At 46.9% G+C, this 7500-nt stretch overlaps 1 long non-coding RNA gene across 1 annotated transcript in view; it reads left to right on the top strand.

The window, feature by feature from the left end:
* Positions 1 to 7500, top strand: part of LOC147030312 (uncharacterized) — a 421339-nt gene that overhangs the window by 387251 nt on the left and 26588 nt on the right. The gene's annotated exons all lie outside the window — the stretch shown is intronic.

Here is a 7500-nt window from a genome sequence, read left to right as displayed (position 1 = left end):
TCACTGGAATGAATTTCAAGGTGCACGCGTGCTGTGACCAAGGTTTTAAAGAGATAAACAACATCGGAAACAGAATCACAAACATCTTGAAGTTTGCGTTTCCTTGACATGTATATAGCAAGCTTCGCTTCAGAGGACAAATAATTTGCTAACAGGCACTCGTATTTACGCTGGTGGAAGATGCTAAAACCGTAAACAAAACCACAACAAGTAAAAGTTAGGCCGAGTCCCCGGATAGCACGTGATAAGACTGTAAAAAGGGGTGCCAACCTTGAGCAATCAATAAAAATGTGAAAAATAGTTTCTGTGGCACCGCAGAAGGGACACAATTCTGTGTTATCGGGACATATACGATGAGATAAAACATTGGATGGTAAAATGTAATGTGCCAGTCGCCACTGCAAATCTCCGGAGCGCTTGGCAGTGGGTGCCTTGTACATAACATGCCAGTTGATCGGAGTAGAATGAGTGGTCTGAAGCATTCTCCCCCAATGTGCTTGTGGTTCCGCAGGTCTATCGGGAACAAGGGTTTTAACACACAAAGCGTAAACAGAAGATTTTTCCATCAATTTAAAGGAGGTGAAACCTTGAAAATGAAGCAAAAGCTCTGGAAAGGGATGTTGGGATAAAGAAAAGTTAGCTTCTACCTGTGGAATCCATTTCAGATTAGTTTGCTTGAAAAAGCGCAGAATCACAGAAAAGATTCTCCCAATAATTCGAATGGACCTCACTCCAGTGGCCACAGCGACGTCAGCAGCTGGCTTCCACTTATAAGGAGAAGGAGTTCTGAGATCTTTTACCTTCGTACGTCCAGCATCAATAAACTTCTGCACAAGAATATAATTGCTGCAGACCCCTTCAAAAATGGGGTTTAAAAAGATAGGCTCATTTAAGAACATTTCCAGGGAGTAGTCATTGTTATTTCGGCGAACAGTGACTGCCTGCCATGCCTTCAGCATGCTTCTATAAAACAGGGGGACTGATGCTATATCAACTTTCTTGGTGTCAATAAGGAACAGTTGCTGATCGTAGCCGAGTTTCCCCGCCTGCCGAAGCAGGCAGTGAGCCAAGGCCTTCCACGAAACGTCCGTGTACAGCAGTCTGCGAAGCGAAAGGAGGCGGAAAGCCATCACCTTGCTGGTAATAGCAATCAGCCCCTGTCCTCCTTCAGCAACAGGCAGGTTTAACACACCAGGTTGGAGCCAATGCTTTCCTCCCCAAAAGAAGTCAATAAGAATTGATTGTAATTTTTAAAAAACAAATCTGAGGGCTGCAGTGCTATAAAAACGTGCCAAAGCATTGATGCTGCAAGGTTGTTGATAACAAGGGTTCGGCCCCGATAGGAGAGTTGACAAAGTAAGCCCTTCCACTTTCGTAAACGTCTCTCAGTTTTAATTATTAGAGATTCCCAGTTTTTTAAAATGAAGTTCTCAGTTCCAAGAAAGACGCCTAGGTAAAGAATTCCATCCCTTTCCCATTTAAGTTTCTCGGGAAGAGTCGGAGGAATGGCGCCATTTTGTGGACCAAGATGGAGAGCTCTGCTTTTTCCCCAGTTCACTTTTGTGGAACTTGCCAAACCAAATTCATGAATGCAACGGACCAAGGCTGAGACGTCCTCATTCGAGCGAACGATTGCACAAAGATCATCTGCATAAGCAATCACTTTAAACGGGTTCGCCATTGGTTGAGGAAGGAAACCAAGAAGACGTGCATGCAACCGAACGAGCAAAGGCTCAATCGCAAGAGAGTACAGGAGGCCAGAAAGAGGGCACCCTTGACGAATGCCTCTATTAACCGGGAAAGGGGGACATAAAATGTTGTTAACCTTTAAGAGACTAAAATTGTTGTTATACAGTAACTGCACATGAGAGATAAAATTTTCCCCAAAACCAAACCCCCATAAAACAGAGAAAAGATAAAAATGATCAATGGTATCAAAGGCCTTTTCTTGATCTAAGAACACCAACCCGACATTCCTTTGCTCAAGAGAACAGATGTCAATTATATCACGCACAATAAAGATACTGTCATGAATTGTCCTCTTCGGGACACAGTAAGACTGATCTGGGTGTATGATCTCCTCGATTATGGCTTTAAGGCGGTTGGCAAGGGCCTTGGAAAATATTTTGTAGTCTGCACAGAGTAATGAGATGGGACGCCAGTTGCGTGGTTGCTGAAGGTCTCCTTTTTTGGGGATAAGGGCGAGGACAGCCCTCCGGCAGCTTAATGGCAGTGAGCCTGATCGTCGACCGTCGATTATAACCTCAAGTAGTTCTGGTCCGAGGAGGTCCCAAAAGGTTTTATAAAATTCCGCAGGAATTCCATCCAGGCCGGAGGCCTTACCCGAGGGTAGAGTTTGAAGAGCAGCTTGGAGTTCCTCCAAAGTTACTTCCTTGTCCATTTGTAGAACTGCAGATTTTGACAAGGTAGGTAAGGAAGAAGTCAGCACTGTTACCATTTTGTTGTCGATTTTCGGAGCATGATAAAGTTCAGTAAAGTAGTGTCTGAGTGAGGCTCTGACATCTTTTTGATTGTGTGTTATCCTTCCTTCCTTTGTCCTTACTGAAGTTATCTGCTGACTTCTCTTTGTTTGATCTTCCAGTCCAAAAAGAACTTCGAGGAGGTGTCCAGGTAGCACAAATTCTCCAGTCGGAGACGAATCAGCGCTCCTCTGGCTTGCTTTGCACAAAGTCCAGCAAGAAGAGCTTTTTTCTTCGCCAGCAAGAGGTTGGTTCTTTCATGATTTGAGGCCAAGAGGTTGGTCTGCAAATATAATATTTCTTTGGCAAGCAAGGATTGAAGGGCAGAGTCATATTTGGTGTGGTAGGCTCCATATTGTTGGCAAAAGGATCTTATTTGCACTTTGACGTTGTCCCACCATTTTCCAAGGCAGGGGAAGGAAGTTTTACGTTGGAGCAAGGCTCTCCAGAACACACCAAAGGCATCGACAAACAGTTGGTCATCCAAGAGGCTTGCGTTGAAGGTCCAGTAGGCAGCACCACGATTCCGAACTGGTTGGTGAATACGAAGTGCGACCATGTGATGGTCTGAGAAGCCGCTCGGAATAATGTTCATATTGCTCACAACATTTAAAAAGGTACTGTTGATGTAGAAACGGTCCAATCTTGCAAGTGATACGTGGCCTTTTGAACACCGACTCCACGTGTATTGGCGGAGAGAAAGATTGCGGATTCTCCACACATCAACCAGGGAAAACTTGGACAAGGCTCTCAACAAAGGCGCTGCGCTTGCTGGGTGCGGCTCCTCTCCATTACGATCAATGGTGGGGTCCATCGTGCAGTTAAAATCTCCACCCAAGCAGACAAGTCCATCAAAATCAATGTGCACAAGAGACGTTTCTAAGTGTGTGTAAAAGGCGAGTCTCTCTGTGCTATCGCTCGGTGCGTAGACATTCAGTACGGTGTGTTTAAAGCCATTGTGTGTGAAGGTGAGTGAAATCAAATACCCTTTGATAATCTCATTAAAAACAACACTGGGACTGCAAAAGGAAGGTTGTAAATAAACAGCCACCCCAGCCCTTGGGTGTTCCAGACTACTAAAAAACCATTTTCCCCTCATTGTCCTTTGCCATTCACTTGCACAAGAGGAGCTGCATCTTGTTTCTTGCAAAAGCAAAACATCAATGTGATTTGTCTCAACAAACTGTTTAAGTTCTGCTTTACGGATGGAGGAGCGTCCCCCATTAATATTTAAACTCGCTATAGAGAAGGCCATAGGCTAACATAGAGTTAAGGTGTGTCAAAAACTTAGTCTCTCAGTGTCTGCAGCTCATTCTTTGCTTTGAGGATGCATTTCCGGAGTCGATACACTTGTGATTCCGTCACGCCAAGCTGTCCGGCTTTGAGGAGCAAAAGCTTCGCAGAGATTATAAAGCCGGATAAGTCAGGGAAAAAGTTTTTAATTTTAACATGTTTCTTGCGAAAGGTGTCATGAAGAAACTTTATGATATCAGCAGGTGGAACACTGGTAACACTCTCCGAATCTTGGGAAACTGGATCATTCCATGCTTCAGCACTGCCACAAGAAGCAAGTGATGAGTCCTCGTCCGAATCATAATCCGAGTACTGATTGGTGTCCATTACATTATCGTTATGCTCCAAAGATGGAGCTGATGGTTTAATAAGGGAAGCCTCACATTCCGCTTCCAAAGGGGGAGAAGGAGTCGGAGGAGTCGGGGAAGGAAGAGTGGAGGGAGGAGGAGTGGGGGGAGGAGGAGTGGGGGAGGTGGAGTAGGGGAGGTGGAGTGGGGGAGGTGGAATAGGGGAGGTGGAGGGGTGGGAAGAGGAAGAAGATTAGAAGTGGGATGGGGAGGAGGATGAGGAGTGGGAGGTGGAGGGGTGGGAAGAGGAAGAAGATTAGAAGTGGGATGGGGAGGAGGAAGAGGAGTGGGAGGGTGAAGAAAACGGGGAGGAGGAAGAATACTAATGGAAGGAACATTATATTCCGCTTGAGATGAACCTGGTGTTTCACTAGTTGAAGCTTTACACCCTGATTCAACCAGGTTTGGCGTTATTGGTGACTTAGAAACGGTACACATTTCACTGTTGGTCTTTACAGGGAGGGGGGTTACAGTGGATTCGGTGTTAATATCCAAGGTGCCTGTGACTATGGGAGTGGTCACGTGTGCTCCCTGCTGCACAAAACCAATCTCCTCCTCATGTTCACTAACCCCACCGACAAAAAAGTCATCATCCTCTGGAGCAATTACATCAAATGGATTTTTCGTTTTAAAAAGAGCATCTATTGTTGCTTCCAAACACGAGTCATTATTCTCGGCAGCCGGCGCCATCTTTTTTGCACAGCTCGCCGTCACATCTTGACTATTGTTATCATTTAGATGCTTCAATTTATGTTTCCCTTTTGAAGGAACAACGGTGAAGCTTTCGTCATCTGTCAGGGGGGGATTTACCTCCACTCTCGACGGCCCAGGCAGATTGTTCGAGTTTGAAGCGTCACCAACGTTCCCAACTCTAGATATACCACTATTCGTCTCAATGGGTTCGACCACACTAGATATGCCACTTAATATATTCTTGGGGCAATCGCTTTTTAAATGTCCCGATTCACCACAGATAAAACAAGTTGTGGTCTCCGTTGCGATATAAATCTGGTAATTGCGGTTTTTATTTTTTAAAGTCATAACTGCATTGAGCGATTGAGCGTTGTTTTTTAGAATGATATAGCAATGACGTCGGAACGACATGATGTGGCGAACCGAAGCGTCAGAGCGCAGACGAAGTGGAATCATGGAGATTCGTGATACAACTGTGCCAAAAACGCTTAATGCAGCTACAATCTCCTCACTCGAGAAGAAGGGCGGGATGTTGGACAGTGTTAATTTTACCGCCATCGTATCGAGATAACTAACGTTGACGAAGACGTCTGGCGGTACGGATAGACCGGTTTCGACCGCCTGAGCTACGTGTCGCTCCTCCGACAATAAAACCACCACACGTTGGCTCATTTTCGAAGCGGCGAGAACATTCTCGATTCCTACGAGCTCTCCCAGAGCCATCACCACGTTCTCAACACTAACTCCATCAGGTGGAGTAATTGTCACTCCATTTTTCCGAGTGAGTGACTCGTACACACTATTGTGCAAACGTCCGTTTGCCATAGCTTAAAGCAAAAGAAGAGAAGTTTAAGTTTAACAAAGGAAAACCGTCACAAGCAACCAGCAAGTGGGTCAAATGATGTATAAGGGAAAGGAAGAGTATAAGGAAGAAGCTAAACCACCGATAAACGGCAGGCCTATGAAAACAAGGCAGATGAAAAAGTAGGCCCAGAAACCCGAAGGTTTCAAGGAAAACCCACAAAGCACCTACCGTGCGCGCTCTCCCTCTCTCTCGTCTCAGCAGGAAGGGAAACAGGGAAAAAACTCCACAAACACGTACAGGGACACAGAGGGAAACGAAATAGGGACAGGAACAACACCAACACAGCACAGTACTCACAGCTGCACACACAGAGCCGCCATGACGCCACACCCACGCACGACTCACCAACGACCAGCAGGGGGCGAGAGAGAGAGAGAGAGAGAGAGAGAGAGTGAGAGAGTGAGAGAGTGAGAGAGTGAGAGAGTGAGAGAGAGAGAGAGAGAGAGAGAGAGAGAGAGAGAGAGAGAGGGAGAGAGAGGGAGAGGGAGAGGGAGAGGGAGAGGGAGAGGGAGAGGGAGAGGGAGAGGGAGAGGGAGAGGGAGAGGGAGACGGAGAGACAGACGGAGAGAGAGACGGAGACGGAGACAGAGTTTTGAAGCCCTTTTATTACAAAGGTTAAAAAAGTACATGCATAAAATACAGCAGTGGCAAAAAAATGCATATGTAAAATACTACGATTCACCACGAATGCATCCCATCCTCAAAATGGCAGGAAAAAAATGAAGGTTTTCACACATCAATGTGTCCTTCATTCCCCACACATTTTCACAAAATACTATCAATGTGTCATAATGCTCCTAACACATCATCGTAACTCGATGGTATTCATAGAACACTGTGACGTCCACGGGGCTTGAACAGTCCCGCCAACGTAGAATGAGCCGAAATGATGGAGGCGGTTTATTTTTTATAACCCAAAGATGGCGGTTTTAATCGCTCTACCGCAAACGGGATGAGGAAGGTGGCACGAGTCGCTTTTCACTAAGTTAATAATGTTTATTTCTCTAACCAGAAATAATAAGACTCGGCAAGAGGAGGGATCCGGGGCGATTCGACGGGATGGTGGTGTGGGTTCGGGCGTGGGGAAAACACAAACAATTCCAATGGATATACAAATCTCAAACCCTCAAAGGCGCCAGGTACACACAAACACACACACACACACACACACACACACACACACATACACACACACACACACACACACACACACACACACACACACACACACACACACACACAAAACGTAGCTAGTGATGAGGCTTGCCCGTGGTGTCGACGTAACAGTCACTGGATTGGTGCCGGACGAGCTGGCATTGCGCCCGTCAGGGGCAGGAGACATGGTGGTGCCGAGGTTCCGTCAGCCCTTCCACACAGAACCGTGGTTTCCAGCCTGTGAGCTCCAACCAGCCACCGTGGTGCGGTTCCTGGTGGTGTCGACCTCCTGGTGTAGGCCCAAGACCGCTCACAGCCGCCAGGGAGCCAGTTCTAGCGCCAAGATACGAGCAGGAGAGTGAGGCAGGTCTGCCCGCCGTTCGGTCCCGTACTCCGAGCCAGCAGAACCCGAGGGCCAACCGAGGTGAGGCACGAGGCACAGCAAGGCCACGAGACACGACGAATCGAGGAACGAACAAGCACAACCAGAGAGAGAGCTCTGTGGTGCCACCTCGATGAGAGCTTTTCCTTTCTCCCCTTCCTTTCTTCCTCTCCCAACCAGATCGCTTTTTCTACTCGAGTCCTCGTCACTTCCAATGGAGCCCTTTTATTGGCCCTCTGCCTGTCGCCTTCCGCCAATCGTGATCAAGGGGCGGAGCCATCCGCA

This window comes from Eptatretus burgeri, chromosome 3 (assembly GCF_056783735.1).
Source record: "Eptatretus burgeri isolate ZD-2024b chromosome 3, Ebu_testis_v1, whole genome shotgun sequence".
NCBI lineage: Eukaryota > Metazoa > Chordata > Myxini > Myxiniformes > Myxinidae > Eptatretus > Eptatretus burgeri.
The sequence above is the reverse complement of the archived record's forward strand: the minus strand, read 5'-3'. Positions and strand labels throughout refer to the sequence as shown.